Here is a 26264-nt window from a genome sequence, read left to right as displayed (position 1 = left end):
AATCCGTCAGCACCGCATGGTTTTAGACTATCTGTTAGCTGAAGAGGGAGGGGTGTGTGGGAAATTGAATATTTCCAACTGTTGTTTAGAGATAGATGATGTAGGCGAAGTAGCTCTCCAGTTAACCAAAGATATCAGAAAAAATAGCCCACATCCCTGTCCAAACCTGGAATGGCTGGAGTGGCGATTCGTGGTCCTGGTTACTGGGGGCACTGTGAGTGAAACAGTTAATAGTGTATTTGTAATGTGCAGTTGCTGCTTTAATGTTCTTATCTTGTATAATTCCTTGCTTTGTTCAATTAATCCGACATGTTGTGTCAAATATGCAATTTGTTTACCTGTTGTAACAATCACTTACCTTGTTAACTCAATTTTGATGTTTGTTCTGTGAAGTTATATGTTGTTAAAGTTGTTAAAGAATAAGTTTGCATTGAGCAAGACCTCTGTTTATTGTGCGTGCTTCTACCTTTTCTATATTTCCTTCTGATCTCTGTCTCATATCACCACCATGGACGAAGGCTATGAAGACTTCAGGAAGGAGACGTACCAATCAATGTTGAAGTCACGGGGTGGTGTGGCGGACAGATGAGTGAACTTTTGCCTTAAACATTTCTTGGTACATAAGGTGCAAGCAAACCAAAACCCCAAACAAGCCATCTGTTCCCAGCGGAAACAGGACTGAGCTGCTGCGACCCCTGAAATGGTCTCCCTGCGACCATTCGGGACACACCGAGCCTGCGCTGAACCGGACCACGATCGGACAGAGACTTTGGGACCTGGACTGCAAATTACTGCCGCTTAACACAACTTTTATAAAACTTGCTTAGCCGCACTCCCTAGTTCAGTGAGAAAGGGCCCCAGAGCTGGTGCAGACTGGAAAGATAAGGGAGTTACAAGCAGTTTGCATTCCTATGCGTCACACTCCAGGAGGGAGGATGTCAAGGCTTTGAAATAAGGCCTGCTTGGGCGCCAGGACCCTGGGAAACAAAGCCTCCCCTCACTGCTGAAACAGTGTTAATTAGGGGGGGGTCTGAATTATATCCTCCTCGTCAGGACCTTGGAAGATAACACCTACTGTCACTGCTGGGGCAGTGCTAATTGCTGGAACAACACCTGTTTGTCAGGGCCCTGAGAAAGAAGGGCAGAACCCGAGGAATCAACACATTTGTCAGCAGAAACCGCAACAGTAAAGATAAGGGAGAAAAGCAGCCTGCCTGGGAACAACGATGAGACCCAATAGGGAGCAGGAGACCCCAGACCCAAAAATTACTATTGGTCTGAACTACCGCGTGAGGGGTGGGAAACTTAATTTGAAAAAGCTGTAATTGCCCAGGGATTTCTTTGTTTGGGGTCCCTCTTTGGAGGCACCCAACTCGAGCTGTAACTACTGCACGCATGTCATTCCAAACTTTTCAGCGGGAACCTAGGGTCGGACCCTGCTCGAGTTGTAATTACTGCACGCGCATCGCTAAAATTTACACCCAGGGTGAAGAGGACCAACGGGACGCCGCTGGATCCACGGGTGGTGATATCTCTTTCTCTCTCCCCCTTTTCTCTCTCTCTCTTTCTCTCTCTCCTCCCCTTCGCCTTCTCCCCCCACCTTTTCTCCCCACTCCGTGGAAAATAAAGTTAAAAGGTTGTACAATATTTGACCGGTTTTAGCGTCTTAATCTCGTCCTTGGGATCGTAACGAAACCCCCCCGATATTGGATCGGGACATCTAATTGGCGTCACGGACTGGATCCTTTGAGATGAGAGTATCGTACAACCGTATGGTGTGCTGAGCGATTGTGTGTGAACGAGATGTACGAACAAGTACGAAGCGAGTGCGGAGTTCCGATCCGCGGTTCCGCTCTCCCTCAAGGGAAGCGGCCGGAGACGAACGAAGAGTGAGGAAGGAGTGAATGGTGAGATCTTTCGTATACTAGTTTACAGTTTGGCCTCCTGAGGGTGTATAGGGGAAACTTGGATTTTAAGGTGTGACCCCCTCAGGATGAAATCCCCTTTGTAGGACACTTTTTGTAGTAGCTTACGGTTTGGCCTCCCGGGAGCGTATAGGGGAAACTTGGACTCCTTTAAGGTTTGGCCCTCCCAGGACGAAATCCCCTTTGTAGGATATGGCCGCCCAGAAGGCAGGCAATTTTTGTGGAGAAATCGAGAAATTGTATGATCTTTTGGAAGTACACTGTTCTCACCCCTCGCCCTCGGGACGAGACTGGGCACGGGACCATTGGTCCCAATTGCAAAGTGTAGTGGACCGAATAGCGGTCTTGCAAAAAGAAGCTAAACTTGAGAGAGGAAAAGGGAAAGCTATTGTTTGCGCTGTGCTAGGAGCGTGCCTAGCAGCTGCGGTGGAGGACAGGCAGCGGGCACCTTGTCAGGCAGAGGCCGTGGTTGCCGCGCTGCAAGCGGCGCTAACGCCGCTGCAAGAACAATTACGGGAAACCAAGCGGGCACTGGAGGAAGAGAAGCACCAAAATCTGATACTGAAAGAGGAGCTAAGAAACCAGTTCCTGAGGGAGGCAGACACCCTCACCAAAACTGAGGTGCTGCTTGAGGGAAAACGGGTACGCCAATTTTACCCTCAAAGGGACCTAAAAAGATTAAAGGAGGCCGTAGACGGCCCACCCCATATGTGCCCACTAGTCAAAACGGAATATGTATACGAGGATGACAGCGACAACCGCCCCCAGGTTGTTACCAAAGAAATCCCTTTCACAGCTACCGAACTGGCCAAGCTGCGAAAGGATTTTGCCAGAATGGCTAGGGAATCCGAAACCGAATACGTGTGGAGGGTATCCCTGTCAGGGGGGGGGGACGGGATCCTGCTATCGGAAAAGGAGGCAGAGGGATATTGGGGCCCGGGCGTGTTCCTGACAACCGGCAATCGCCGAGCCCCGTGGTCCCTGACTCAGAGGGCCGCGTATTGGGCGGGGGGGCTGAACCCTTTGGAAAGGGGGGATCCCCTAGCTATAACAGGTTCCGTCGATGAATTGCTGGAAAGTGTACAAAAAGCAGCTTGTCTGCAAATGATGTACGATCGGGAACTCAAGCCGAACCTGAGCTCTCCGATGTTATTGCCGGTAGATCCCGAGCGGATGACGCCCCTAATACGGGGACTTCCTGGTTCCCTGAAACCTATTGGGATCCAATTGCAGGGGAGAATCCAAGATGTGCCCCGCGAGGAGAGAATCGCGGCGGTCCTGGAGGGGATGGTAACCCCCGAGCATCGGTGGCTGGGGAAAAAGGTGTGGACCTGGGGGGAGGTAGCCCAGGAATTGATCAATTATGGGAGGAAATACGGGCCAGTCGGCCGGACTTACCAAAGGGTGGAAACTAGGGCTGTGCGGGTGGCAGAGCCAGCAAGCAAGTCTCTGGCATTTTCTGGGAGGAGCCCAGACTTAGCCAGAAGAGAACGATCCCTGACCCGGCAGGAACTATGGCAACTGGAGCTGCAAAAAGGCGTGCCCCGAGACTTGATGGACGGGCTCCCGACCAAAAAACTAGAGCTCCTGGTACGGAGGTGGTCCGGACAGGGACCCCCGCCCAGACCGAAACCACCCCCCGCACCGGTGTTAAACGTGGGGGGGGGGGAGTTTGAGGAGGATGAAAGGGCGGTGGGAAAACTAGCTCCTCGGCCCCCTCAGGGTGAGGGGGGAGGCGGAGGGCGGATGTTTACAAGACAGCTCACCTGCAATAACAAAGGAGATTTGTTCATCACCGTAGCGGTGGGGCCGAAAAAAAGGCCTGTAACCTTTTTAATCGATACGGGGGCCCAAATTACAGCACTAACACGGAGTGAGGCGGAACGGTGTGGCATCTCGGTCCCCTCCAAACACCTAATAGTTTTAAGTGCTCTGGGGAAGACCCAGACTGTGCCCATGACCCCGGTAACATTGTGGTTACTAGGGGAAGAGAGTCCTGTGGACACCATGGTGGCTGTGGGGTCTTTTCAAATGAACCTCTTAGGCATAGACGTCCTGAAGGGGAAACAGTGGCGGGACATCCAGGGAAATTTGTGGTCTTTCGGTGTTCCTCAGGTTAGAAGACTAACCGGAGATTTCGGTGTGGCAGTGCGCTTGCTGCAAGCAGCGCCTCCCCTCCCCCCTTCCCGGCTGACTAATGTAAAACCCTATCCGTTACCTTTGGGAGCCAGAGAGGGTATTGCCCCAGTATTGGAGGGCCTGAAAAAACAGGGAGTTGTGATCCCGGCACAGTCCCCCTTCAATTCCCCTGTATGGCCAGTTCGAAAACCAAAGTGTAAGTGGAGACTAACCGTAGACGATTGGCAATTAAATAACAATACAGGCCCATTGATGGCAGCTGTGCCAAACATTGCTGAATTAATAGCGACTATCCAGGAGCAGTCCCACCCTGTGATGGCAACAAACGATGTCAAAGACATGTTTTTTATGGTCCCTTTGCAGCCTGAGGACCAAGAGCGTTTTGCCTTCACGTGGGAGGGACAGCAATACACATTCACTCGGCTACCTCAGGGGTACAAGCACTCCCCTACACTAGCCCATCATGCGCTAGCACAAGAGCTTGAAACTGTCCCCATACAGGCAGGAGTCAAAATTTATCAATACATAGATGATGTGCTCGTGGGAGGGAGCCGGGTAGAGGACGTTGAGAAAACACAGCGTGACATTATTGCTCACCTAGAGCAGGTAGGGCTGATAATTCCACTCGAAAAGATCCAAACTCCCTCCAGTGAAGTAAAATTTCTGGGAATCTGGTGGAGGAGGGGAATGACCTGCATTCCCCTGGATACCCTGTCCTCATTAGACTCAGTTAAAATGCTGGAGTCCAAAAAGGACCTGCAACACGCTCTAGGGCTACTCGTATCCTGGAGGAAGCACATTCCCAATTTTTCAATTATTGCCAGGCCATTATACAACTTACTACGGAAAAGGGCTCACTGGGAGTGGACCTCGGTCCACGATGAGGCATTGTGGCTGCGGGTTTTTGAGGCAAACGCCTACCAAGCTTTGGGGCCAATCCACCCCACTGACCCTATCCAGATCGAATGGGGATTTGCCCGGACTGGGCTCTTTATCCACCTGTGGGAGAAGGGGCTGTTTGTAGTCAGCCTTGCTGTAAGGGAGGCTGAACGAGCTATTCGAAAGCAAACCATAGTTCTCCGAGGTCCGTTTAAAGTGACCAAAGCAGTCCTGGCAGGGACCCTGCCCCCTGACGGGGTGGCTCAGAGAGCCTCTGTACGAAAATGGTATGCACAAATAGAGCATTATTGTGAAATCCTCTCCGTAACAGAGGGAGCCACTAAAGTATTAAATATACAAGATGAGGCAGACTTGAATAAAGAAACCCCCCAACTTCCGTCTGTAATTCAAGTAGCTCCCACATTTTCCGATCAGATCCTAAATGCATGGTTCACAGATGCTTCCTCAAAGTGGGAAGGGAAAACCTGGAGATACCGGGCTGTGGCGCTCCAAGTGGGGACTAAGGAGCAGATCATTACAGAGGGAGAGGGCAGTGCGCAGGTGGGAGAGCTGGCTGCAGTGTGGAGCGTATCCCAATGCAAAAGCCAGGCTACTTCCCCTGTACACATCTACACGGACTCACATACGGTGTTCAAAGGCTGCCTGGAATGGCTTCCTTTTTGGGAGCAAAATGCCTGGGAGGTTAATAGAATAATAAATATATTCGGAGAGCAAAAGATGCTAGTGGAAAAACCTACAAGATTCACTCAAAATGGATTATTCCCTCCTCCTGACCCGAGGAGCGAGTTTGTTCTTATTTATGTTTTCAAAGGTGGTGGTCTGACCAAGATGCATCTACTGCTCTGGACCATCTAGATTCAAGGATGCATCCATGAGGGCGACGAACGACCACTCCCTCTACCTTCCCCCAACCCATTTAATCCCTTCGAGAACAACGAGCTCATGTTGCTGGCGAAAGCAGTAAGCCAAACTTTCAATTTAAGCCACTGCTGGGTTTGCGGAGGACCGCTAGGGTTATCAAGCTGGCCGTGGACGTCCACATCCCTCACCCCAGACCAGATCGTAAGCAATTATAGCGAAACCGCGGACGACACGTGGGACGACAGTGGGACCTGGCCAATTCAGTTTCCAGCCATGGGACAATATTGTTTAAATTGTACCCAGGAGGGAGGGATCGAAGTGGGGGAAAGTAAATGTCGATGGACACTCGCTCGTAAGCCACTCGATAAAGACGGGAATCTCCACTTATGGACGTGGCTCGATGAAACGGGGCACAATCGGGGATTTGAGGGATACTGGTCAAACAAAAATGAAACTTTAACTCTCCAACGATCCAATTATCCCCCTTACAAGCGAATCTGCAAATGGGAAGGCACTTCTGGGGCTTGGTATTGTACCGGCCAAATAGGTGATGGGACGGTCACATTTGTCAGCCCTCTGGGCAACAGAGACACAACTTACTTTCAATTCCCAACAGGAATGAATGGGTCATTTGCTCAGGGTGTCGGAGCTAAGAAGGGGCATTATTGGATCTGTGGACACACAGTATATAAATCTTTATCCCCGGGGTGGTCGGGAATTTGTTATATAGGGATTATCAGATCTTTGTTTTTCCTTTTACCAGAAACAGGCGGACCTCAGTTAGGCGTAAAGGTTTCTGATAACCTCGGAGACAGAAGTGTTGCCTGTAAGACGCAATCCATTAAGGCAGATTTGGGTGGGATGCAAAAATGGGAGAATAACGAGTGGCCTCCTGACATACCCCCTGGAGGCCACAATCCAGTGGAAAAGTGGAAAGAATGAATCAAACAATTAAGAGAGAGGTAGGACAATCAGCACCAGATATAAGGAGAAAGCTTCAGAAAGTAGATGGTATGTCGGGGATGTTAATATAAGGTGTACAATAACAGGGAAGAAGTAGAGGGAAAGGAAAAACAAAAGGAGAAACTGAAAGATAAGAGGCAAAATGCTGCAATGTTGGCAGCTGCATTTGCCCGGCACAAACTTCCTCTCAGGGAAGGGGTTTTCCAAAAGGACAAGGATGTGGAAGAGGGAATAGAGTAGGAGGGGATTTGGGAAATAGAATTCCACTGAGGAGAGATCAGTGTGCAATTTGCAGGGGGAAGGGGCACTGGAAAAATGAGTGCCCGAAGAGACAATCAGATCATTGGAAACCTCAGTCTGCATCTGTTCCAGAGGCAGATTTGCTCATGATTGGTACAGAAGATTCAGACTGACAGGGACCGGGGGTTGAGAAATTGGATTCCCCAGCCGAACCCCTGGTTTCAGTAAAGCTGGGGAACGAAATGCAATAGATCTTTTAACTCTGCAGTCCCAACAGATGCGCATGGCAATCCGTCAGCACCGCATGGTTTTAGACTATCTGTTAGCTGAAGAGGGAGGGGTGTGTGGGAAATTGAATATTTCCAACTGTTGTTTAGAGATAGATGATGTAGGCGAAGTAGCTCTCCAGTTAACCAAAGATATCAGAAAAAATAGCCCACATCCCTGTCCAAACCTGGAATGGCTGGAGTGGCGATTCGTGGTCCTGGTTACTGGGGGCACTGTGAGTGAAACAGTTAATAGTGTATTTGTAATGTGCAGTTGCTGCTTTAATGTTCTTATCTTGTATAATTCCTTGCTTTGTTCAATTAATCCGACATGTTGTGTCAAATATGCAATTTGTTTACCTGTTGTAACAATCACTTACCTTGTTAACTCAATTTTGATGTTTGTTCTGTGAAGTTATATGTTGTTAAAGTTGTTAAAGAATAAGTTTGCATTGAGCAAGACCTCTGTTTATTGTGCGTGCTTCTACCTTTTCTATATTTCCTTCTGATCTCTGTCTCATATCACCACCATGGACGAAGGCTATGAAGACTTCAGGAAGGAGACGTACCAATCAATGTTGAAGTCACGGGGTGGTGTGGCGGACAGATGAGTGAACTTTTGCCTTAAACATTTCTTGGTACATAAGGTGCAAGCAAACCAAAACCCCAAACAAGCCATCTGTTCCCAGCGGAAACAGGACTGAGCTGCTGCGACCCCTGAAATGGTCTCCCTGCGACCATTCGGGACACACCGAGCCTGCGCTGAACCGGACCACGATCGGACAGAGACTTTGGGACCTGGACTGCAAATTACTGCCGCTTAACACAACTTTTATAAAACTTGCTTAGCCGCACTCCCTAGTTCAGTGAGAAAGGGCCCCAGAGCTGGTGCAGACTGGAAAGATAAGGGAGTTACAAGCAGTTTGCATTCCTATGCGTCACACTCCAGGAGGGAGGATGTCAAGGCTTTGAAATAAGGCCTGCTTGGGCGCCAGGACCCTGGGAAACAAAGCCTCCCCTCACTGCTGAAACAGTGTTAATTAGGGGGGGGTCTGAATTATATCCTCCTCGTCAGGACCTTGGAAGATAACACCTACTGTCACTGCTGGGGCAGTGCTAATTGCTGGAACAACACCTGTTTGTCAGGGCCCTGAGAAAGAAGGGCAGAACCCGAGGAATCAACACATTTGTCAGCAGAAACCGCAACAGTAAAGATAAGGGAGAAAAGCAGCCTGCCTGGGAACAACGATGAGACCCAATAGGGAGCAGGAGACCCCAGACCCAAAAATTACTATTGGTCTGAACTACCGCGTGAGGGGTGGGAAACTTAATTTGAAAAAGCTGTAATTGCCCAGGGATTTCTTTGTTTGGGGTCCCTCTTTGGAGGCACCCAACTCGAGCTGTAACTACTGCACGCATGTCATTCCAAACTTTTCAGCGGGAACCTAGGGTCGGACCCTGCTCGAGTTGTAATTACTGCACGCGCATCGCTAAAATTTACACCCAGGGTGAAGAGGACCAACGGGACGCCGCTGGATCCACGGGTGGTGATATCTCTTTCTCTCTCCCCCTTTTCTCTCTCTCTCTTTCTCTCTCTCCTCCCCTTCGCCTTCTCCCCCCACCTTTTCTCCCCACTCCGTGGAAAATAAAGTTAAAAGGTTGTACAATATTTGACCGGTTTTAGCGTCTTAATCTCGTCCTTGGGATCGTAACGAAACCCCCCCGATATTGGATCGGGACATCTAATTGGCGTCACGGACTGGATCCTTTGAGATGAGAGTATCGTACAACCGTATGGTGTGCTGAGCGATTGTGTGTGAACGAGATGTACGAACAAGTACGAAGCGAGTGCGGAGTTCCGATCCGCGGTTCCGCTCTCCCGCAAGGGAAGCGGCCGGAGACGAACGAAGAGTGAGGAAGGAGTGAATGGTGAGATCTTTCGTATACTAGTTTACAGTTTGGCCTCCTGAGGGTGTATAGGGGAAACTTGGATTTTAAGGTGTGACCCCCTCAGGATGAAATCCCCTTTGTAGGACACTTTTTGTAGTAGCTTACGGTTTGGCCTCCCGGGAGCGTATAGGGGAAACTTGGACTCCTTTAAGGTTTGGCCCTCCCAGGACGAAATCCCCTTTGTAGGATATGGCCGCCCAGAAGGCAGGCAATTTTTGTGGAGAAATCGAGAAATTGTATGATCTTTTGGAAGTACACTGTTCTCACCCCTCGCCCTCGGGACGAGACTGGGCACGGGACCATTGGTCCCAATTGCAAAGTGTAGTGGACCGAATAGCGGTCTTGCAAAAAGAAGCTAAACTTGAGAGAGGAAAAGGGAAAGCTATTGTTTGCGCTGTGCTAGGAGCGTGCCTAGCAGCTGCAGTGGAGGACAGGCAGCGGGCACCTTGTCAGGCAGAGGCCGTGGTTGCCGCGCTGCAAGCGGCGCTAACGCCGCTGCAAGAACAATTACGGGAAACCAAGCGGGCACTGGAGGAAGAGAAGCACCAAAATCTGATACTGAAAGAGGAGCTAAGAAACCAGTTCCTGAGGGAGGCAGACACCCTCACCAAAACTGAGGTGCTGCTTGAGGGAAAACGGGTACGCCAATTTTACCCTCAAAGGGACCTAAAAAGATTAAAGGAGGCCGTAGACGGCCCACCCCATATGTGCCCACTAGTCAAAACGGAATATGTATACGAGGATGACAGCGACAACCGCCCCCAGGTTGTTACCAAAGAAATCCCTTTCACAGCTACCGAACTGGCCAAGCTGCGAAAGGATTTTGCCAGAATGGCTAGGGAATCCGAAACCGAATACGTGTGGAGGGTATCCCTGTCGGGGGGGGGGGACGGGATCCTGCTATCGGAAAAGGAGGCAGAGGGATATTGGGGCCCGGGCGTGTTCCTGACAACCGGCAATCGCCGAGCCCCGTGGTCCCTGACTCAGAGGGCCGCGTATTGGGCGGGGGGGCTGAACCCTTTGGAAAGGGGGGATCCCCTAGCTATAACAGGTTCCGTCGATGAATTGCTGGAAAGTGTACAAAAAGCAGCTTGTCTGCAAATGATGTACGATCGGGAACTCAAGCCGAACCTGAGCTCTCCGATGTTATTGCCGGTAGATCCCGAGCGGATGACGCCCCTAATACGGGGACTTCCTGGTTCCCTGAAACCTATTGGGATCCAATTGCAGGGGAGAATCCAAGATGTGCCCCGCGAGGAGAGAATCGCGGCGGTCCTGGAGGGGATGGTAACCCCCGAGCATCGGTGGCTGGGGAAAAAGGTGTGGACCTGGGGGGAGGTAGCCCAGGAATTGATCAATTATGGGAGGAAATACGGGCCAGTCGGCCGGACTTACCAAAGGGTGGAAACTAGGGCTGTGCGGGTGGCAGAGCCAGCAAGCAAGTCTCTGGCATTTTCTGGGAGGAGCCCAGACTTAGCCAGAAGAGAACGATCCCTGACCCAGCAGGAACTATGGCAACTGGAGCTGCAAAAAGGCGTGCCCCGAGACTTGATGGACGGGCTCCCGACCAAAAAACTAGAGCTCCTGGTACGGAGGTGGTCCGGACAGGGACCCCCGCCCAGACCGAAACCACCCCCCGCATCGGTGTTAAACGTGGGGGGGGGGGGAGTTTGAGGAGGATGAAAGGGCGGTGGGAAAACTAGCTCCTCGGCCCCCTCAGGGTGAGGGGGGAGGCGGAGGGCGGATGTTTACAAGACAGCTCACCTGCAATAACAAAGGAGATTTGTTCATCACCGTAGCGGTGGGGCCGAAAAAAAGGCCTGTAACCTTTTTAATCGATACGGGGGCCCAAATTACAGCACTAACACGGAGTGAGGCGGAACGGTGTGGCATCTCGGTCCCCTCCAAACACCTAATAGTTTTAAGTGCTCTGGGGAAGACCCAGACTGTGCCCATGACCCCGGTAACATTGTGGTTACTAGGGGAAGAGAGTCCTGTGGACACCATGGTGGCTGTGGGGTCTTTTCAAATGAACCTCTTAGGCATAGACGTCCTGAAGGGGAAACAGTGGCGGGACATCCAGGGAAATTTGTGGTCTTTCGGTGTTCCTCAGGTTAGAAGACTAACCGGAGATTTCGGTGTGGCAGTGCGCTTGCTGCAAGCAGCGCCTCCCCTCCCCCCTTCCCGGCTGACTAATGTAAAACCCTATCCGTTACCTTTGGGAGCCAGAGAGGGTATTGCCCCAGTATTGGAGGGCCTGAAAAAACAGGGAGTTGTGATCCCGGCACAGTCCCCCTTCAATTCCCCTGTATGGCCAGTTCGAAAACCAAAGTGTAAGTGGAGACTAACCGTAGACGATTGGCAATTAAATAACAATACAGGCCCATTGATGGCAGCTGTGCCAAACATTGCTGAATTAATAGCGACTATCCAGGAGCAGTCCCACCCTGTGATGGCAACAAACGATGTCAAAGACATGTTTTTTATGGTCCCTTTGCAGCCTGAGGACCAAGAGCGTTTTGCCTTCACGTGGGAGGGACAGCAATACACATTCACTCGGCTACCTCAGGGGTACAAGCACTCCCCTACACTAGCCCATCATGCGCTAGCACAAGAGCTTGAAACTGTCCCCATACAGGCAGGAGTCAAAATTTATCAATACATAGATGATGTGCTCGTGGGAGGGAGCCGGGTAGAGGACGTTGAGAAAACACAGCGTGACATTATTGCTCACCTAGAGCAGGTAGGGCTGATAATTCCACTCGAAAAGATCCAAACTCCCTCCAGTGAAGTAAAATTTCTGGGAATCTGGTGGAGGAGGGGAATGACCTGCATTCCCCTGGATACCCTGTCCTCATTAGACTCAGTTAAAATGCTGGAGTCCAAAAAGGACCTGCAACACGCTCTAGGGCTACTCGTATCCTGGAGGAAGCACATTCCCAATTTTTCAATTATTGCCAGGCCATTATACAACTTACTACGGAAAAGGGCTCACTGGGAGTGGACCTCGGTCCACGATGAGGCATTGTGGCTGCGGGTTTTTGAGGCAAACGCCTACCAAGCTTTGGGGCCAATCCACCCCACTGACCCTATCCAGATCGAATGGGGATTTGCCCGGACTGGGCTCTTTATCCACCTGTGGGAGAAGGGGCTGTTTGTAGTCAGCCTTGCTGTAAGGGAGGCTGAACGAGCTATTCGAAAGCAAACCATAGTTCTCCGAGGTCCGTTTAAAGTGACCAAAGCAGTCCTGGCAGGGACCCTGCCCCCTGACGGGGTGGCTCAGAGAGCCTCTGTACGAAAATGGTATGCACAAATAGAGCATTATTGTGAAATCCTCTCCGTAACAGAGGGAGCCACTAAAGTATTAAATATACAAGATGAGGCAGACTTGAATAAAGAAACCCCCCAACTTCCGTCTGTAATTCAAGTAGCTCCCACATTTTCCGATCAGATCCTAAATGCATGGTTCACAGATGCTTCCTCAAAGTGGGAAGGGAAAACCTGGAGATACCGGGCTGTGGCGCTCCAAGTGGGGACTAAGGAGCAGATCATTACAGAGGGAGAGGGCAGTGCGCAGGTGGGAGAGCTGGCTGCAGTGTGGAGCGTATCCCAATGCAAAAGCCAGGCTACTTCCCCTGTACACATCTACACGGACTCACATACGGTGTTCAAAGGCTGCCTGGAATGGCTTCCTTTTTGGGAGCAAAATGCCTGGGAGGTTAATAGAATAATAAATATATTCGGAGAGCAAAAGATGCTAGTGGAAAAACCTACAAGATTCACTCAAAATGGATTATTCCCTCCTCCTGACCCGAGGAGCGAGTTTGTTCTTATTTATGTTTTCAAAGGTGGTGGTCTGACCAAGATGCATCTACTGCTCTGGACCATCTAGATTCAAGGATGCATCCATGAGGGCGACGAACGACCACTCCCTCTACCTTCCCCCAACCCATTTAATCCCTTCGAGAACAACGAGCTCATGTTGCTGGCGAAAGCAGTAAGCCAAACTTTCAATTTAAGCCACTGCTGGGTTTGCGGAGGACCGCTAGGGTTATCAAGCTGGCCGTGGACGTCCACATCCCTCACCCCAGACCAGATCGTAAGCAATTATAGCGAAACCGCGGACGACACGTGGGACGACAGTGGGACCTGGCCAATTCAGTTTCCAGCCATGGGACAATATTGTTTAAATTGTACCCAGGAGGGAGGGATCGAAGTGGGGGAAAGTAAATGTCGATGGACACTCGCTCGTAAGCCACTCGATAAAGACGGGAATCTCCACTTATGGACGTGGCTCGATGAAACGGGGCACAATCGGGGATTTGAGGGATACTGGTCAAACAAAAATGAAACTTTAACTCTCCAACGATCCAATTATCCCCCTTACAAGCGAATCTGCAAATGGGAAGGCACTTCTGGGGCTTGGTATTGTACCGGCCAAATAGGTGATGGGACGGTCACATTTGTCAGCCCTCTGGGCAACAGAGACACAACTTACTTTCAATTCCCAACAGGAATGAATGGGTCATTTGCTCAGGGTGTCGGAGCTAAGAAGGGGCATTATTGGATCTGTGGACACACAGTATATAAATCTTTATCCCCGGGGTGGTCGGGAATTTGTTATATAGGGATTATCAGATCTTTGTTTTTCCTTTTACCAGAAACAGGCGGACCTCAGTTAGGCGTAAAGGTTTCTGATAACCTCGGAGACAGAAGTGTTGCCTGTAAGACGCAATCCATTAAGGCAGATTTGGGTGGGATGCAAAAATGGGAGAATAACGAGTGGCCTCCTGACATACCCCCTGGAGGCCACAATCCAGTGGAAAAGTGGAAAGAATGAATCAAACAATTAAGAGAGAGGTAGGACAATCAGCACCAGATATAAGGAGAAAGCTTCAGAAAGTAGATGGTATGTCGGGGATGTTAATATAAGGTGTACAATAACAGGGAAGAAGTAGAGGGAAAGGAAAAACAAAAGGAGAAACTGAAAGATAAGAGGCAAAATGCTGCAATGTTGGCAGCTGCATTTGCCCGGCACAAACTTCCTCTCAGGGAAGGGGTTTTCCAAAAGGACAAGGATGTGGAAGAGGGAATAGAGTAGGAGGGGATTTGGGAAATAGAATTCCACTGAGGAGAGATCAGTGTGCAATTTGCAGGGGGAAGGGGCACTGGAAAAATGAGTGCCCGAAGAGACAATCAGATCATTGGAAACCTCAGTCTGCATCTGTTCCAGAGGCAGATTTGCTCATGATTGGTACAGAAGATTCAGACTGACAGGGACCGGGGGTTGAGAAATTGGATTCCCCAGCCGAACCCCTGGTTTCAGTAAAGCTGGGGAACGAAATGCAATAGATCTTTTAACTCTGCAGTCCCAACAGATGCGCATGGCAATCCGTCAGCACCGCATGGTTTTAGACTATCTGTTAGCTGAAGAGGGAGGGGTGTGTGGGAAATTGAATATTTCCAACTGTTGTTTAGAGATAGATGATGTAGGCGAAGTAGCTCTCCAGTTAACCAAAGATATCAGAAAAAATAGCCCACATCCCTGTCCAAACCTGGAATGGCTGGAGTGGCGATTCGTGGTCCTGGTTACTGGGGGCACTGTGAGTGAAACAGTTAATAGTGTATTTGTAATGTGCAGTTGCTGCTTTAATGTTCTTATCTTGTGTAATTCCTTGCTTTGTTCAATTAATCCGACATGTTGTGTCAAATATGCAATTTGTTTACCTGTTGTAACAATCACTTACCTTGTTAACTCAATTTTGATGTTTGTTCTGTGAAGTTATATGTTGTTAAAGTTGTTAAAGAATAAGTTTGCATTGAGCAAGACCTCTGTTTATTGTGCGTGCTTCTACCTTTTCTATATTTCCTTCTGATCTCTGTCTCATATCACCACCATGGACGAAGGCTATGAAGACTTCAGGAAGGAGACGTACCAATCAATGTTTAAGTCACGGGGTGGTGTGGCGGACAGATGAGTGAACTTTTGCCTTAAACATTTCTTGGTACATAAGGTGCAAGCAAACCAAAACCCCAAACAAGCCATCTGTTCCCAGCGGAAACAGGACTGAGCTGCTGCGACCCCTGAAATGGTCTCCCTGCGACCATTCGGGACACACCGAGCCTGCGCTGAACCGGACCACGATCGGACAGAGACTTTGGGACCTGGACTGCAAATTACTGCCGCTTAACACAACTTTTATAAAACTTGCTTAGCCGCACTCCCTAGTTCAGTGAGAAAGGGCCCCAGAGCTGGTGCAGACTGGAAAGATAAGGGAGTTACAAGCAGTTTGCATTCCTATGCGTCACACTCCAGGAGGGAGGATGTCAAGGCTTTGAAATAAGGCCTGCTTGGGCGCCAGGACCCTGGGAAACAAAGCCTCCCCTCACTGCTGAAACAGTGTTAATTAGGGGGGGGTCTGAATTATATCCTCCTCGTCAGGACCTTGGAAGATAACACCTACTGTCACTGCTGGGGCAGTGCTAATTGCTGGAACAACACCTGTTTGTCAGGGCCCTGAGAAAGAAGGGCAGAACCCGAGGAATCAACACATTTGTCAGCAGAAACCGCAACAGTAAAGATAAGGGAGAAAAGCAGCCTGCCTGGGAACAACGATGAGACCCAATAGGGAGCAGGAGACCCCAGACCCAAAAATTACTATTGGTCTGAACTACCGCGTGAGGGGTGGGAAACTTAATTTGAAAAAGCTGTAATTGCCCAGGGATTTCTTTGTTTGGGGTCCCTCTTTGGAGGCACCCAACTCGAGCTGTAACTACTGCACGCATGTCATTCCAAACTTTTCAGCGGGAACCTAGGGTCGGACCCTGCTCGAGTTGTAATTACTGCACGCGCATCGCTAAAATTTACACCCAGGGTGAAGAGGACCAACGGGACGCCGCTGGATCCACGGGTGGTGATATCTCTTTCTCTCTCCCCCTTTTCTCTCTCTCTCTTTCTCTCTCTCCTCCCCTTCGCCTTCTCCCCCCACCTTTTCTCCCCACTCCGTGGAAAATAAAGTTAAAAGGTTGTACAATATTTGACCGGTTTTAGCGTCTTAATCTCGTCCTTGGGATCGTAACGAAACCCCCCCGATATTGGATCGGGACATCTAATTGGCGTCACGGACTGGATCCTTTGAGATGAGAGTATCGTACAACCGTATGGTGTGCTGAGCGATTGTGTGTGAACGAGATGTACGAACAAGTACGAAGCGAGTGCGGAGTTCCGATCCGCGGTTCCGCTCTCCCGCAAGGGAAGCGGCCGGAGACGAACGAAGAGTGAGGAAGGAGTGAATGGTGAGATCTTTCGTATACTAGTTTACAGTTTGGCCTCCTGAGGGTGTATAGGGGAAACTTGGATTTTAAGGTGTGACCCCCTCAGGATGAAATCCCCTTTGTAGGACACTTTTTGTAGTAGCTTACGGTTTGGCCTCCCGGGAGCGTATAGGGGAAACTTGGACTCCTTTAAGGTTTGGCCCTCCCAGGACGAAATCCCCTTTGTAGGATATGGCCGCCCAGAAGGCAGGCAATTTTTGTGGAGAAATCGAGAAATTGTATGATCTTTTGGAAGTACACTGTTCTCACCCCTCGCCCTCGGGACGAGACTGGGCACGGGACCATTGGTCCCAATTGCAAAGTGTAGTGGACCGAATAGCGGTCTTGCAAAAAGAAGCTAAACTTGAGAGAGGAAAAGGGAAAGCTATTGTTTGCGCTGTGCTAGGAGCGTGCCTAGCAGCTGCGGTGGAGGACAGGCAGCGGGCACCTTGTCAGGCAGAGGCCGTGGTTGCCGCGCTGCAAGCGGCGCTAACGCCGCTGCAAGAACAATTACGGGAAACCAAGCGGGCACTGGAGGAAGAGAAGCACCAAAATCTGATACTGAAAGAGGAGCTAAGAAACCAGTTCCTGAGGGAGGCAGACACCCTCACCAAAACTGAGGTGCTGCTTGAGGGAAAACGGGTACGCCAATTTTACCCTCAAAGGGACCTAAAAAGATTAAAGGAGGCCGTAGACGGCCCACCCCATATGTGCCCACTAGTCAAAACGGAATATGTATACGAGGATGACAGCGACAACCGCCCCCAGGTTGTTACCAAAGAAATCCCTTTCACAGCTACCGAACTGGCCAAGCTGCGAAAGGATTTTGCCAGAATGGCTAGGGAATCCGAAACCGAATACGTGTGGAGGGTATCCCTGTCGGGGGGGGGGGACGGGATCCTGCTATCGGAAAAGGAGGCAGAGGGATATTGGGGCCCGGGCGTGTTCCTGACAACCGGCAATCGCCGAGCCCCGTGGTCCCTGACTCAGAGGGCCGCGTATTGGGCGGGGGGGCTGAACCCTTTGGAAAGGGGGGATCCCCTAGCTATAACAGGTTCCGTCGATGAATTGCTGGAAAGTGTACAAAAAGCAGCTTGTCTGCAAATGATGTACGATCGGGAACTCAAGCCGAACCTGAGCTCTCCGATGTTATTGCCGGTAGATCCCGAGCGGATGACGCCCCTAATACGGGGACTTCCTGGTTCCCTGAAACCTATTGGGATCCAATTGCAGGGGAGAATCCAAGATGTGCCCCGCGAGGAGAGAATCGCGGCGGTCCTGGAGGGGATGGTAACCCCCGAGCATCGGTGGCTGGGGAAAAAGGTGTGGACCTGGGGGGAGGTAGCCCAGGAATTGATCAATTATGGGAGGAAATACGGGCCAGTCGGCCAGACTTACCAAAGGGTGGAAACTAGGGCTGTGCGGGTGGCAGAGCCAGCAAGCAAGTCTCTGGCATTTTCTGGGAGGAGCCCAGACTTAGCCAGAAGAGAACGATCCCTGACCCAGCAGGAACTATGGCAACTGGAGCTGCAAAAAGGCGTGCCCCGAGACTTGATGGACGGGCTCCCGACCAAAAAACTAGAGCTCCTGGTACGGAGGTGGTCCGGACAGGGACCCCCGCCCAGACCGAAACCACCCCCCGCACCGGTGTTAAACGTGGGGGGGGGGGAGTTTGAGGAGGATGAAAGGGCGGTGGGAAAACTAGCTCCTCGGCCCCCTCAGGGTGAGGGGGGAGGCGGAGGGCGGATGTTTACAAGACAGCTCACCTGCAATAACAAAGGAGATTTGTTCATCACCGTAGCGGTGGGGCCGAAAAAAAGGCCTGTAACCTTTTTAATCGATACGGGGGCCCAAATTACAGCACTAACACGGAGTGAGGCGGAACGGTGTGGCATCTCGGTCCCCTCCAAACACCTAATAGTTTTAAGTGCTCTGGGGAAGACCCAGACTGTGCCCATGACCCCGGTAACATTGTGGTTACTAGGGGAAGAGAGTCCTGTGGACACCATGGTGGCTGTGGGGTCTTTTCAAATGAACCTCTTAGGCATAGACGTCCTGAAGGGGAAACAGTGGCGGGACATCCAGGGAAATTTGTGGTCTTTCGGTGTTCCTCAGGTTAGAAGACTAACCGGAGATTTCGGTGTGGCAGTGCGCTTGCTGCAAGCAGCGCCTCCCCTCCCCCCTTCCCGGCTGACTAATGTAAAACCCTATCCGTTACCTTTGGGAGCCAGAGAGGGTATTGCCCCAGTATTGGAGGGCCTGAAAAAACAGGGAGTTGTGATCCCGGCACAGTCCCCCTTCAATTCCCCTGTATGGCCAGTTCGAAAACCAAAGTGTAAGTGGAGACTAACCGTAGACGATTGGCAATTAAATAACAATACAGGCCCATTGATGGCAGCTGTGCCAAACATTGCTGAATTAATAGCGACTATCCAGGAGCAGTCCCACCCTGTGATGGCAACAAACGATGTCAAAGACATGTTTTTTATGGTCCCTTTGCAGCCTGAGGACCAAGAGCGTTTTGCCTTCACGTGGGAGGGACAGCAATACACATTCACTCGGCTACCTCAGGGGTACAAGCACTCCCCTACACTAGCCCATCATGCGCTAGCACAAGAGCTTGAAACTGTCCCCATACAGGCAGGAGTCAAAATTTATCAATACATAGATGATGTGCTCGTGGGAGGGAGCCGGGTAGAGGACGTTGAGAAAACACAGCGTGACATTATTGCTCACCTAGAGCAGGTAGGGCTGATAATTCCACTCGAAAAGATCCAAACTCCCTCCAGTGAAGTAAAATTTCTGGGAATCTGGTGGAGGAGGGGAATGACCTGCATTCCCCTGGATACCCTGTCCTCATTAGACTCAGTTAAAATGCTGGAGTCCAAAAAGGACCTGCAACACGCTCTAGGGCTACTCGTATCCTGGAGGAAGCACATTCCCAATTTTTCAATTATTGCCAGGCCATTATACAACTTACTACGGAAAAGGGCTCACTGGGAGTGGACCTCGGTCCACGATGAGGCATTGTGGCTGCGGGTTTTTGAGGCAAACGCCTACCAAGCTTTGGGGCCAATCCACCCCACTGACCCTATCCAGATCGAATGGGGATTTGCCCGGACTGGGCTCTTTATCCACCTGTGGGAGAAGGGGCTGTTTGTAGTCAGCCTTGCTGTAAGGGAGGCTGAACGAGCTATTCGAAAGCAAACCATAGTTCTCCGAGGTCCGTTTAAAGTGACCAAAGCAGTCCTGGCAGGGACCCTGCCCCCTGACGGGGTGGCTCAGAGAGCCTCTGTACGAAAATGGTATGCACAAATAGAGCATTATTGTGAAATCCTCTCCGTAACAGAGGGAGCCACTAAAGTATTAAATATACAAGATGAGGCAGACTTGAATAAAGAAACCCCCCAACTTCCGTCTGTAATTCAAGTAGCTCCCACATTTTCCGATCAGATCCTAAATGCATGGTTCACAGATGCTTCCTCAAAGTGGGAAGGGAAAACCTGGAGATACCGGGCTGTGGCGCTCCAAGTGGGGACTAAGGAGCAGATCATTACAGAGGGAGAGGGCAGTGCGCAGGTGGGAGAGCTGGCTGCAGTGTGGAGCGTATCCCAATGCAAAAGCCAGGCTACTTCCCCTGTACACATCTACACGGACTCACATACGGTGTTCAAAGGCTGCCTGGAATGGCTTCCTTTTTGGGAGCAAAATGCCTGGGAGGTTAATAGAATAATAAATATATTCGGAGAGCAAAAGATGCTAGTGGAAAAACCTACAAGATTCACTCAAAATGGATTATTCCCTCCTCCTGACCCGAGGAGCGAGTTTGTTCTTATTTATGTTTTCAAAGGTGGTGGTCTGACCAAGATGCATCTACTGCTCTGGACCATCTAGATTCAAGGATGCATCCATGAGGGCGACGAACGACCACTCCCTCTACCTTCCCCCAACCCATTTAATCCCTTCGAGAACAACGAGCTCATGTTGCTGGCGAAAGCAGTAAGCCAAACTTTCAATTTAAGCCACTGCTGGGTTTGCGGAGGACCGCTAGGGTTATCAAGCTGGCCGTGGACGTCCACATCCCTCACCCCAGACCAGATCGTAAGCAATTATAGCGAAACCGCGGACGACACGTGGGACGACAGTGGGACCTGGCCAATTCAGTTTCCAGCCATGGGACAATATTGTTTAAATTGTACCCAGGAGGGAGGGATCGAAGTGGGGGAAAGTAAATGTCGATGGACACTCGCTCGTAAGCCACTCGATAAAGACGGGAATCTCCACTTATGGACGTGGCTCGATGAAACGGGGCACAATCGGGGATTTGAGGGATACTGGTCAAACAAAAATGAAACTTTAACTCTCCAACGATCCAATTATCCCCCTTACAAGCGAATCTGCAAATGGGAAGGCACTTCTGGGGCTTGGTATTGTACCGGCCAAATAGGTGATGGGACGGTCACATTTGTCAGCCCTCTGGGCAACAGAGACACAACTTACTTTCAATTCCCAACAGGAATGAATGGGTCATTTGCTCAGGGTGTCGGAGCTAAGAAGGGGCATTATTGGATCTGTGGACACACAGTATATAAATCTTTATCCCCGGGGTGGTCGGGAATTTGTTATATAGGGATTATCAGATCTTTGTTTTTCCTTTTACCAGAAACAGGCGGACCTCAGTTAGGCGTAAAGGTTTCTGATAACCTCGGAGACAGAAGTGTTGCCTGTAAGACGCAATCCATTAAGGCAGATTTGGGTGGGATGCAAAAATGGGAGAATAACGAGTGGCCTCCTGACATACCCCCTGGAGGCCACAATCCAGTGGAAAAGTGGAAAGAATGAATCAAACAATTAAGAGAGAGGTAGGACAATCAGCACCAGATATAAGGAGAAAGCTTCAGAAAGTAGATGGTATGTCGGGGATGTTAATATAAGGTGTACAATAACAGGGAAGAAGTAGAGGGAAAGGAAAAACAAAAGGAGAAACTGAAAGATAAGAGGCAAAATGCTGCAATGTTGGCAGCTGCATTTGCCCGGCACAAACTTCCTCTCAGGGAAGGGGTTTTCCAAAAGGACAAGGATGTGGAAGAGGGAATAGAGTAGGAGGGGATTTGGGAAATAGAATTCCACTGAGGAGAGATCAGTGTGCAATTTGCAGGGGGAAGGGGCACTGGAAAAATGAGTGCCCGAAGAGACAATCAGATCATTGGAAACCTCAGTCTGCATCTGTTCCAGAGGCAGATTTGCTCATGATTGGTACAGAAGATTCAGACTGACAGGGACCGGGGGTTGAGAAATTGGATTCCCCAGCCGAACCCCTGGTTTCAGTAAAGCTGGGGAACGAAATGCAATAGATCTTTTAACTCTGCAGTCCCAACAGATGCGCATGGCAATCCGTCAGCACCGCATGGTTTTAGACTATCTGTTAGCTGAAGAGGGAGGGGTGTGTGGGAAATTGAATATTTCCAACTGTTGTTTAGAGATAGATGATGTAGGCGAAGTAGCTCTCCAGTTAACCAAAGATATCAGAAAAAATAGCCCACATCCCTGTCCAAACCTGGAATGGCTGGAGTGGCGATTCGTGGTCCTGGTTACTGGGGGCACTGTGAGTGAAACAGTTAATAGTGTATTTGTAATGTGCAGTTGCTGCTTTAATGTTCTTATCTTGTATAATTCCTTGCTTTGTTCAATTAATCCGACATGTTGTGTCAAATATGCAATTTGTTTACCTGTTGTAACAATCACTTACCTTGTTAACTCAATTTTGATGTTTGTTCTGTGAAGTTATATGTTGTTAAAGTTGTTAAAGAATAAGTTTGCATTGAGCAAGACCTCTGTTTATTGTGCGTGCTTCTACCTTTTCTATATTTCCTTCTGATCTCTGTCTCATATCACCACCATGGACGAAGGCTATGAAGACTTCAGGAAGGAGACGTACCAATCAATGTTGAAGTCACGGGGTGGTGTGGCGGACAGATGAGTGAACTTTTGCCTTAAACATTTCTTGGTACATAAGGTGCAAGCAAACCAAAACCCCAAACAAGCCATCTGTTCCCAGCGGAAACAGGACTGAGCTGCTGCGACCCCTGAAATGGTCTCCCTGCGACCATTCGGGACACACCGAGCCTGCGCTGAACCGGACCACGATCGGACAGAGACTTTGGGACCTGGACTGCAAATTACTGCCGCTTAACACAACTTTTATAAAACTTGCTTAGCCGCACTCCCTAGTTCAGTGAGAAAGGGCCCCAGAGCTGGTGCAGACTGGAAAGATAAGGGAGTTACAAGCAGTTTGCATTCCTATGCGTCACACTCCAGGAGGGAGGATGTCAAGGCTTTGAAATAAGGCCTGCTTGGGCGCCAGGACCCTGGGAAACAAAGCCTCCCCTCACTGCTGAAACAGTGTTAATTAGGGGGGGGTCTGAATTATATCCTCCTCGTCAGGACCTTGGAAGATAACACCTACTGTCACTGCTGGGGCAGTGCTAATTGCTGGAACAACACCTGTTTGTCAGGGCCCTGAGAAAGAAGGGCAGAACCCGAGGAATCAACACATTTGTCAGCAGAAACCGCAACAGTAAAGATAAGGGAGAAAAGCAGCCTGCCTGGGAACAACGATGAGACCCAATAGGGAGCAGGAGACCCCAGACCCAAAAATTACTATTGGTCTGAACTACCGCGTGAGGGGTGGGAAACTTAATTTGAAAAAGCTGTAATTGCCCAGGGATTTCTTTGTTTGGGGTCCCTCTTTGGAGGCACCCAACTCGAGCTGTAACTACTGCACGCATGTCATTCCAAACTTTTCAGCGGGAACCTAGGGTCGGACCCTGCTCGAGTTGTAATTACTGCACGCGCATCGCTAAAATTTACACCCAGGGTGAAGAGGACCAACGGGACGCCGCTGGATCCACGGGTGGTGATATCTCTTTCTCTCTCCCCCTTTTCTCTCTCTCTCTTTCTCTCTCTCCTCCCCTTCGCCTTCTCCCCCCACCTTTTCTCCCCACTCCGTGGAAAATAAAGTTAAAAGGTTGTACAATATTTGACCGGTTTTAGCGTCTTAATCTCGTCCTTGGGATCGTAACGAAACCCCCCCGATATTGGATCGGGACATCTAATTGGCGTCACGGACTGGATCCTTTGAGATGAGAGTATCGTACAACCGTATGGTGTGCTGAGCGATTGTGTGTGAACGAGATGTACGAACAAGTACGAACACCTCACAACTGGTTTCTACTCTGAGCTGCTCTTTTTGTAGAAGCAGGATGTAGGACCATACGGGAGAGATCGCAGCCTTCCTCCTTGAGGCACCAAAGCAGGTTCTTTGTTTTTAAAAATCCTCAGCAAAGTTTCTTGGTCTGCGGTGCTTAAGGTAGGATGAGATGCCAGAAAAGAGCAAATGTGCCCTGAACACACATCATCCGGAGTGCCAGTCTTCGGCACCCTGTCCCCCAAAGCCTTCCTGCTCTGCAGCCTTCTACCAGTCCCCAGCCCCTGCCCAGCCCTAGCCCTGTCCCCCTGGGGTTAGCAGCAGGCCATGCTCTGGGGTCTGCTGGGGTCTGGGCCCAGGGAGAGAGGCCAGGCAGGGCTGGCCATTCCCCCCATACACATGCTGAGCCCAGCAGGCAGACGGAGCTGGTCACATTCAAAGATCACCCCTCACTAGGACTATGGGGAATGGCCAGTGCTGGAAATGGCTGGTACCAGGGACTGGGTCTGGGAGGAGCTTCCTGGGACTTCCTGCCCTTCCTGGGCAGAGGAGCTTCCTCTGCATGCCCCCTGCCAGCCCTGGAGAGGACCCAGGAAAGGGTTCATCCTCCCAGGGCTCACAGCTGGACACACAGTCCTCCAGCTGGACATGGAGCCCTTTCTGGATGTGACTTCTCAGGTAATGGCCAGAATGCCAGGTGGGGGAGATTGTCTCAAGGACATGAGCTGGGGACAGGGCCTGAGGGACAGCAACAAACTGATATGGCTCCTGGGTCCTGCTTCCTTCAACGCAAACTCTCACAAAGGGTGCCAGCCGTCCTTTTGGTGCCATCTCTCAGGGGAGATGATGCCACTATGAGCTGGGAGGGTGTGGAGCATTAATCCTCCTTCAGCCACTTCCCAGGCCATGTGAAGGTCCAGGACAGCAAGAGCTTCTGCCTCTGCACCACGAGCTCGCTTTAGTGTATCCACACTCTGAACATTGTCTTGGATTATACGTCAGCATTCTTCTTTCCAAGACCCTTTCAAGCATGGTTCCACTTCCTTCTCATCTCTCCCAATCCCTCCTCTGATCTTTTAGGCCATTCCCACATCCTCATCCCTGCCCTCCCAGAAGGCCTTGAGTAGTGGTGCTGCTCCGCAGAGCAAGCGGGCTGTGAGGCCACAGGGCCATGGGATGACTCTGCACTGGCCATGCTGGTGTGAGTGGGAAGCAGACCCAACCAAATGGGGATCACGGTCTCTAATCCCTCCGGGGGACTGCAGATGTGGCAAGTGCTTGGAGGGACTATGGAGCATTTCCAAGGGTGCTAGTTGTGTCCAGGTGTGCCTCTAGATCCTGCCCCACCCTTTCCTGTGCCAGCTGTTTCCTCATTGCCTCTCCTGGGATTACAGAGTCCTCCTTTGCCCACGGATACCTGGGTTTAGCACTTTACTTTTAAGTGACCCTGCCTTGGAAGATCTCTCCCTCTGTGAAACTCCACTCACTGCCCACCCAGGCACACGCTGTCCCAGGAGATCCCCTGGGCCCTCCTGGCACCTACAGCTTCCCCTCCAGAAGGACAGGCATCTGACACTGGGCCCTAACACGTGGGACAGCTCTGGGTATGCAAATCTGTGACCATTCATCCCCTCCACTGTCACTGGACACTGATGGGGGAGTCCTAAATCCAGCCCTTGGTCTCTAAGAGATCATTACATGGTTATGAGCTTTTTGCTTCCAAACCAATGGACAACTCTTCCCAGCAGGCCCTTTTGACATGCAGTTTCTTAGATTTCTTAGGCCTATTCTTGACACCAGCTTTGGAAGAAAAACCTAACCTTCAGGCACTGCACCAGGAAGAGCCTACTTTATTACAGAGATACTGTGAGGGAGTCAGCTCTGACCCAGCATTAGACATAATTTTATATGGGCACCAGGTGAGACAGAGCAGTCTCAGTAAACGTGGAATGAACTGAAGCATTTGTGCAGCAACTTGATAACATATACTACTAAAAATAGTAACAATACTAATAATAAAACTAAAGTGAACAAACAATGCTCAGGCCTGGTATGGGATACACTGAGAGTCATTTGTGGAGAGAAATGGCAATTTTACCACTGTTGAAAAGTATCTCTGAAATCACTTTCCCCAGGGCGTCGTTGAACTCCTTGTTCCTCATGCTGTAGATGAGGGGGTTCACTGCTGGAGGCATCACTGAGTACAGAACAGCCACCACCAGATCCACAGCTGGGGAGGAGAGGGAGGGGGGCTTCAGGTAGGCAAAAAATGAGGAGCTGATGAACAGGGAGACCACAGCCAGGTGCGGAAGGCACATGGAAAAGGCTTTGTGCCGGCCCTGCTCAGAGGGGATCCTCAGCACAGCAGTGAAGATCTGCACGTAGGACACCACAATAAAAATGAAACACCCAAGGAATAAACAGGCACTAACCAGAAGAAGCCCCACTTCCCTGAGGTAGGAGTCTGAGCAGGAGAGCTTGAGGATCTGGGGGATTTCA

Source organism: Dromaius novaehollandiae, unplaced genomic scaffold, assembly GCF_036370855.1.
Source record: "Dromaius novaehollandiae isolate bDroNov1 unplaced genomic scaffold, bDroNov1.hap1 HAP1_SCAFFOLD_41, whole genome shotgun sequence".
Classification (NCBI taxonomy): domain Eukaryota; kingdom Metazoa; phylum Chordata; class Aves; order Casuariiformes; family Dromaiidae; genus Dromaius; species Dromaius novaehollandiae.
The sequence above is the reverse complement of the archived record's forward strand: the minus strand, read 5'-3'. Positions refer to the sequence as shown.